Here is a 9,096-nt window from a genome sequence, read left to right on the forward strand (position 1 = left end):
TGAATTCGCGAAAAAGAGCGTTATATATTTCCAGTTCTGAAGGGGAACAACCTTTTCCGACATAAATATTCTCTACAACATCTGTTTTAGTCGAGATATTTATGGCTATAGTCTCTTCAATATTGGATAGGTTTCGCTCGGAATCCACCGTGTTTACAGTATTTGTTAGGAATTCAAATACTGAAGGGTGATAAAGGTCACTTTTAGTATCTTCTTCATATTCCGGAAGAAGGGAACGATGGTGGTGATCATTCCATGGTGCCCCCTCAATCATCATTGATTGCAAGATTCCTTCGTCTGTCCCATGTACTTTTGACCAAGGATCTAATGGGGTTCCATATTCTCTAGACCTATCTACCCAAACGCTTGACGAGGGTTGATTTGGGCTCGCCTCCCATGCTTGAAACATTGATTGCTACAATATTTCTAAAGGGCTTGGGGGAAAAACCATTGAATAATCCATGTTGACCTTCGTGGAAGATATCATGTTGCAGGTTGCTACAAATGGTACATTTCCTGTATAAATAGGAGGTGGTAGCACGAAAGTTCCCATCAACGTGGGGTCTTTCAATAATCCTACTCCGATATCTTGAATTGAATGGTTGCTCTCATGGATCATGGGAATGCTTCCTGTAACTTGTGAACCATTAGGGAGGAAATTCTATTGGTCGACGATCGTAATCCCTCCTTCAAACGGAAATGCGATCTTCCTAAAATAAGTCGACACGACAGCTGCCATGGCATAAATCCATGGTCTACCCAGTAGGATGTTATAGTCAAGATTTCCATCAATGACTTCTACATCAATTTCTACTGTCTTTCCTCCTAGTTCAACTTTCAAGTCATTAAGGATACCGTATGGGGTATAAGTCCTTCCTTCGAAAGCTTTTAATGTCGTCGAAGATCGCGACAAGGTTGGAGATCCTAAATTTTTCCAGCAACTCATTGACATAATACATGTCGAGGCTCCCTCATCAATTATTGTTCTGTGAACAATTTTGTTGAGTGCTTTCACTTGAATAAGGAAAGCTAGCTGAGCTGGTAACTGAGGATCATATCCCTTGTGATCAAAGGATACAAGATTGGAATCCTTAGGATCAACCCCACCAATTGCCGATAACAATGCCTGCCTTTGGGTTGGACAATTTTGTAGCGCTTCAAGAGTCGACATAGCAGATGGCGATTGGGCCAAATCTTCCACTATGTTATAATGCTGCACCGCTCTGGCGCGAGGATTAAATGTCGACTTGTGTACTACACCCTTTGGCGGTTTTATTGTTAATTCAGGGGGTGGGCGTTACAACTTCTATCGAAGTTGTTGTCGAACTACTTGGTTGATCTTTACCTTTTTCGTTCGACAGCTGAGGATTCCCGTAATCTTTGTTCCTTGTCGAAATCAAAGCATCATTCTGCTGTTTCGAAACTGACAACATAAGGACTTGTGACGGGGAAGCATTTCCACTATCAACTAGATTTTGACCTGGGTTGGGAAACGGATCAGTCAACACAGCTGAGGTTTGGGAAATTTTAAAGAACCTTTTAAGCTCAGCTTTGTAAGGACAATTCCTTGTCCAGTGATCTTCGTCACATATCATACATGGATTGTTTGGTTTCCCTTTTCCAGGAGGGTTTGAAGAATTTTTTCCAGGGGATGACTCACCCTGTTTCTTCTTCTTCCCTTTGTTTTGCTTTTTCTTGCTTCCTGGTTGATTGGTTTCTTTGCCTTTATCTTCGGATACGGCATTTACTTCCGAAGCAAGAATTTCTTCTTTTGCATTTTGATCCGAATTCTTACGGGCTTTCTTTGACGAAGCCTTTATCGATTTCGTGTTTGCTGTGCCAATCACGCCATCACCGGAATGAGAGTCACTATTTGATTTAGGAGGGGGAGGAATTGAAAATTCCGGTCTAGGGGCGTCAGGTATTTTGTCATAGAGCGTGCCGGACTGAGTATAAACTAAGTCCAAATACTGCGCACGCGCAATGACTTGCTCCTCTGTTACGACTCCCCCCTTGGCCACATCTTCCGTAATAGCCGGAAGTAACGACTTTATAAACCATTCAGCTAATAGCTGATCGGGAACATATGTTTTCACCATCCTACGACGACGACGCCACTCATGTATATGATCAGATATATGGGTAGCAGTTGTCTGTTTGAAGTTGGTTAATATTTCTGTTCCCGTTTCATACCTTATCGGTAATTGAAAGTGGGTTAAGAAAGTCGTGGCTAGGGAACTAAAGTTGTCGAAAGAGGCTCTTGGCAATTCAATATACCATTTAGCCGCTGGACCTGTCAATGTCCTCTGAAAAAGGCGAAGTCTTATCGAATCGTCGTTAAGGGTGTTCGACGAACACCACAGATGAAAAGTCATCACGTGATTCGACGGGTCTTCACCTGGATTTCCATTGAATTTAGGAATGTCAGATGGAAGTTTATGAGGAATCGCTGGCCACCAAGGGGCATAAGCAATCATATCGTTGGTTAAACGGTGTAAATCGGGTAACTCTAAAGTTGCCACGAATGGTAACTGTTGATTCAGGTTAGGTGAAGCGTAACCAGGGTACGATGGAATCGCTTGAGCAGTGGGTCTTTGCATACCAGCATAATGTAATTGATGCTGGTATGACTGATACGGTTGGTGGACTTGACCACTGTAAAGTGGTTGGTTTTGACCGTTTTGGATATACGGTTGTCCATTGTTCGCAAAGATCTGCTGCTCAGAACCTTGGTACACTTGCTGGAATTGCGGTTGTTGGTATTGTACAAGCCATGGTTGTGACGCCATGTTCTGTTGTGCCATGCTAACCATTGGACCAAGGTGTGGGGTAATTGTACCCGTTTGTACTTGTGTCGACCCACCAGTTGGCGATTGTGGTTGTGACCCATGGTCAAGCGACTGTTGCATTACAACCTGAGAAATCTGAGGTTGACACGTAACAGGTATCGCTTGAACTTGCGACACGGTTACAATAGCCGGCGTGGTTGGGATGTTCGTCACAGGTACACACTGTTGCATAGAATATACAATCCTTGGTTGTTGAGGTAGCATAGGTACCCAACTACTTGATGCAATTCCAGTATAACCTGGATACTGTTGAGAACTGCCATATGGATATCCTCCCGGAGGAGGTAATGAAAGGGCATACTGCCCCCCATATGGTAGCGATCCGGAACTCAGAGGGATTGTTAGTCCTTGAGGACTAGATGGCCCAAATTGACCTCCATGAGGATCAATCTGTCGAGTTTCAACATAAGAATTACCGGGTATTACTCCAGATGAACAAACTGGAACAGACCATACTGTCGAAATAGTCCCTTGGTGGACTCCTTCTAGCTGTTGAGAGCTAGTTGGGACAGCTGGTATGCCGGCAAACATCGTTGGAGTGACGGCAGGGGCTTCTGCTGTCGCTGTGTCATTTGACACAGTCCTAGACGATGACGGTTGTTCAGACATTTTAAGTCTATCCAATAGATTGCCTAGCGATTCTACAGGGACTTCCACTTGTGGTGGATTAACCTCTGATGAAGGAAATAGAGTGATCCCGACTCCAAAATGGGTTGGAGTACTTGCTTGCGGATCCTCTGCAATTTCCTCTATCGCAATCAAACCCGGTGGAAGAGGAAGACCGTCAGGTCCGTAAAATATTTCTGGTGCCGAAGAAGTGGTTGTTTCGACAGCGACAGTTGTTTGAGGAACAAAACTCTCTGGACCGGTTACAGATGGAACTGGTTCAGTTATACAAGTATTTTCCCCTAGACTAGGATCAGTATTACTGTCCTTCTGTGGCTGTTGAACTTCTTCTATAGAGGCAGGGTTTCCAGAAATGTTAGGAGTAACCGGAACCTCAGATGCAGTTGGAACACTTGTTCTAACTTTCAAAGGAGACTTTGAACTGGTTAAACGAGTTCGCTTTGCCCGTACTGTTTTCGATTCCGGGGACAAAGACGGTTGACTCGTAAGCCTCCGCGAACGACGGGGTTTCAATTGACTTTCTTCCACGTTTGCGGATTACTCGATCAACTAAAATATTAAAAGGGGAAATTTGTGTTTCCGAATTGAATGAATTTTATTAGACGCTTTTAGACACAACTTGCTTTTTCACTTTTTAAGAGTCGAGAAAAAGCTAAAGATGACTCTAGTCTCCTTCGATGTATTAACGAGCCCGAAGTGACAAATGCTCGGATGGACTTTTTCAGTTATAGAGTTTGAAAAAGGCCAAAAGAAATTGCTCTGGAGTTCTAGGCAGAGGGTGTGCCAAAATTTTCGCAAAACCACAGAATACGTTTTACGGTACGGGTGGTCAATCTTCGTGAATGCTGTGTTCACTGCATTGCGATCAGTAGGGCGGCCGACACGGCTTCCTAAGGATAAAAGATATATGCCTATAGGGGTCTCCCAATATATACGCGACGGTACGTGGGAGCACAAGTCCGTATTAGTGCCACCGACTCTCAGGAGGAATCACCCACCTTCGTCGAGATCGATAGTCACTACGTTTAACGACGCCGAAACACGTCTCTAGCTTAGACCTCTATGTGTTTGCGTTATGTTTCAAAGCGTTGTTAGGTTCATTCAATATATTTTAATTTGATCTTTTTAAAGTTTGCCTTTCAAGGTTCACCACGAAATGTATTGATACAAATTCCTAAATGCAGTCTAAGATGAGAAGCAAGCTTTTTCAATCTTTTCGACTTATGAAAATCTTAACTACTGAGGGAAAAGAGAGACAAAATCTTTTCACACAGATCAAAGAGCACTCGCTAATGCACTTTTTCCCTAAATCAACATACAAACTTATATGCAAAATGCAAAATGCAGGTATTTCTTTTCTCTTTCTTAATGTTTGTGCGACACAAAAAGAAAGCTGTTGTATAATTTCGAATTCAATTTCAAGCGAAAGCAAACAAGCTTGTCCAAAATCCAAAGGCACCTTAAGATTTACTTGTTTCGACACCAGAAATATATGAATTCAAACCATATGACGAAAGCAAAAACCCAATCAGCTATGAACAGCAAACAAACTAACTCTTAAGATCAAAACGACACTTTATCACAGGTCTAGATCTAAGAGGCCACAGCAAGACTAGTTCACTTTTCGTTATGGGAAACTGTAAATGGCATAAGAAATACACAAAGAACAAACACAGTTTCTTTATACAACCGAGGTGGAATAGTGGTAAGGAAAGTTGGCTTCAGATAGGCACATTGACTGGTAACAGGCAGCAAAAACAAGAGTGAAAACAGGGCAAGAAACAGCAGGAAACCCCAGTAGCACAAGGCAAAACTGGTCCAGCGCAGGTGGAACACAGGAAGTTTGACCTTCAGCGCAGGTAGCCCCTTCGGGAACTGCGCTGAAATGTAGACAGCCTTCACACAGCCTGCACTGAAGAACGGAACTTTCGTTTCTTTTGGTTTCCGGGTCACAGATTGTTCAAAAATTCACAGTTTTTGGTCAAATTAGAAGCTATCAGTCAAGGACACACTAAGGGATGACAAGGAGGATGAAAAGTTATCACTAAGAGCTTATTAGAGTCCTTGTGGATCAGCTTTTCAAATCATAAACTTGCCCAGAAACTGACCTAGAGTAGCTGCCCTCTACTTTGCATTTGAAAGATCCAAATGCAGTTCGATTCGGTACTCCCTTTGTTTATGAAATGAATAGCAAAAAACACCAACAACCAACAAGATACGATCCCCAGTGGAGTCGCCAATTTGTTGTTGGGAAAAGTATCCAATACGGAATGACCCTATCCCACTCTAAGGGTGATAGTACCTCAGCAACAACCGAATGCAAAGCTATTCAAGATTACTTCTTTATGAGATGTAAGAGAGGGGAGAAAGAGATCCACTAACCTTTGTCTTCCGCTAATGTTTGATCCAATCTTCTCTCCTTGCTGCTTGCTCCTGGCTCCTTGCTCTTTCACTGGCCCAGCTACACAAAGATCCTGCAAAAGCACAAGAAAGGGAAACTACAAGAAGCATACATCCATAATTGATTCAAGGATTAGAATAAATCAAATATACAAGCATCAATACGCCACAGAGACACATGCATATAGAAGAACCTCAAATGATTTATTAATGGAAGAAGTAAAGTTCTGAGAGTGTTACAACCATAAGAGGCCCAACCCAGCAACACCTCCCAGCAGAAAGAAATCTCCTCTTCACCTCCTTCAAAGCAATCACCCAATAGTTCTATACTCAAACCAACAACACTTCCTTACATTCACCAGATTCCAGCCTCCCTAGACCTCATGAGAGAGCTCTATATATAGGAGTTTTGGAGAAAGGATGAGTCAGCTTGAGCTTGGCATGAAGCTGACTAGTGTCCTCTCCCACTTCAGTTATACTTCAGTTCTTGAGTCCACTTGGATTTTCTTGCTTCCACTTGGAGATCTAGATCCTCTTACTCATCACAAGGCGAATTCCCTGATCCAAGTGTCATTTTGGAAGCTTCCTAGGCATTTGACACCTTGCAGAATGACCGTGCCACTTGGCCAATCTCGCCCAACGCAGGTAGCCTTCATTAGATTTGACATTTAGCGCAGGTACAGAGTGGAGCAGTTGACATTCAGCGCAGATGCTCAGTGGAGCAGCTGACATGATCCAGAATTAGCTTGTTTTTGAGTGTTTTCAGGTGGAGAACTGATTTTTAGTGCTGTGGTTTGCTGACCTTGCTCCTCTAGGGGTAGGAACAACATGTTTAGGGACTTTGGATCCCTTAGCTTATTGACATTTCATGCTTCATGCTGTAAGGCACAAAAATGTCTATAACATGCATGTAACTGATGCACTTCAGATAATTGAATATTCTCTCATAAATAACTCATGCATGTCAGTTCAGATAGATACCCAGTTGAGATCAGATGGAGGGACAGTGTACTATCAGTTGCAGGAATATTCCACTATGAATATCTCTTCCATGTAGAAGAAATTCATTCCTTGGAGATTGCGCAGTTACTTCTTCAGTTTAGTGAGTGTGATGAGGCCAATTCACACATGTGACATCATTGGACCCAAAGAAAAACTGCACAAGGAAATAGGAGGGTTGGAGGGCTGAGGGAAGGCATATCTAGTTTCTACTTAGTCTGTGAGCTGTATTGTTTGATTGCAGAGAGAGCAGGATAGCTTGAGAGCTGATTCTCTTTGTAACTTGAACATATTTCTACTTGTATGATAATAAAAAGATTGGGGTTTTAGGCTGAGGCTTTCCCTGGGTTATTTCTTCTGTGTTATGTGTGATTGATTTATCATTCTAAGTTATATGTGTTCTCATTGATCTTGCTATATTCGATTAAGCTTCCACAAATTTTGTTGTAAAAGTAGATCTTGTATTTTGCTTTTGTCTATTGCATAATCTGTTGATCTACAGTGGGAATTTCTACAGTTCACTTAGCTGAAGTAGTGTATATAAATCTGTTTGGGAAATAAAATTATTGATCTTATAATACTGATTCACCCCCCTCTCAGTATTATTTCCAACAATTGGTACCAAAGCAGGTCCTTCAGAAGAAGCTTGATCGCTTGAAGGGAGATCCATCATCATGAGTAATCAAGAAAGTGTGGGATCCATCAGGCCGCCAATCTTTGATGGGAGCAACTTTTTTTATTTGAAAATAAGAACCACAAACTGTCTACAATCACTTGGAACGAATGTATAGGAAATTGTGGAAGGAGGATATACATTTCCAACAGTAATTCCTATAGATACGACAGGTAAAAAGCAATATGAAACCAATGCTAAGGCTGTCAATACTTTATTGGGAAGTCTGTCACAATCAAAGTTTGTCAAAGTCATGCAGCTCAAATCAGCCAAAGAAATATGGGACAAAACAATTATGAGCTACGAAGGAGACTCTCAGGTAAAACGTACTAAATTTCAAACTCTTAGTATTCAGTATGAAACTCTTAAGATGCACAGTGATGAAAGTATAACTAGTTACTTCTTACATATAGATGAGGTTGTTAATTGTATGAAGAATCTAGGTGAAGATATAAAGGAAGTTACCTTAGTTGAGAAAGTTTTGAGATCCTTGTCTGCTAAATTTGAATCAAAAGTATCTGCCATAGAAGAAAAACAGGATCTGCAGACTATCAATATGACATAGTTTTACGGAATCTTAACTGCATTTGAGATGAGAAAAGGAGGTCCATTAGATATGAGAGAAGCCACATTTAAAGCTTCAACAAAAGGAAAGGAAGAACACAATGAATTAGGACATATTTCAGAAGAAGAAGATGAGGTAAACTTTGTCAAGAAGCTTTAATGGCGTTCCAGAAGATTTAGAGATAAGCTACCCTTCAAATGCTTTTCCTGTGGCAGAGTTGGTCATTATGCTACTAAATTTCCTCATAAAGATAAATATGAAAAATGGAAGGAATATACAAAATGGAATAGAAAACAAGTTGTAAATAAAAGGAGTTACTATACTCATGAAGATAGTGATGGTTTATCAAATAGTGATGAAGATGAAAATAGTAATGACTATAGACTTCTAATGGCTTATGACGATGATAATTTTTGGGATGCTTTAGAAGAAGATGACCTTCATGAATAAATCTCTAAACTCAAAATCTGTTTAGAAGAAAAGAATATGATTATAGATACCTTGACATACCAACTTGTTGAAAAAGAAAAACACAATCAAAAACTAGAATGTGAAATTGTGGGTCTAAGAAAGGATCTTGAGAAAACGAAATCTCTCAATCTTAGATTTGCTAAAGGATCAAAAATCTTAAATGAAATTATCAAAGTGTAGCGTTCTCCTATGATAAAGACAGGTCTTGGATATACTAAAGAAGCATCTCAATGACAGAAGCTTTCAACCTCCACTAAAATAGATCTTGATGCAACAAGGACCAGTGAACAGTATGACAGTCGTCAGCAAAGGCATAAAGCAGATCACTAGGTAAATTAGACTCAATTTACTCTAAGGATGAATAGAAGCCACAACCAACCTTAGGTAAATCATACTCAATTTTCTCCAAATATGAATATCAATAGAAACTACAATCACCAGGTCAATAGATTCGATAATCCCAGGAACTTCTTTAATGGGAAATGTTTTTCATGTCATAATTTTGGACGCAA

The sequence above is a fragment of the Pinus tabuliformis genome, chromosome 3_2 (assembly GCF_031772625.1).
Source record: "Pinus tabuliformis cultivar Carrire ecotype Pingquan chromosome 3_2, CPIR1, whole genome shotgun sequence".
Classification (NCBI taxonomy): Eukaryota; Viridiplantae; Streptophyta; class Pinopsida; order Pinales; family Pinaceae; genus Pinus; species Pinus tabuliformis.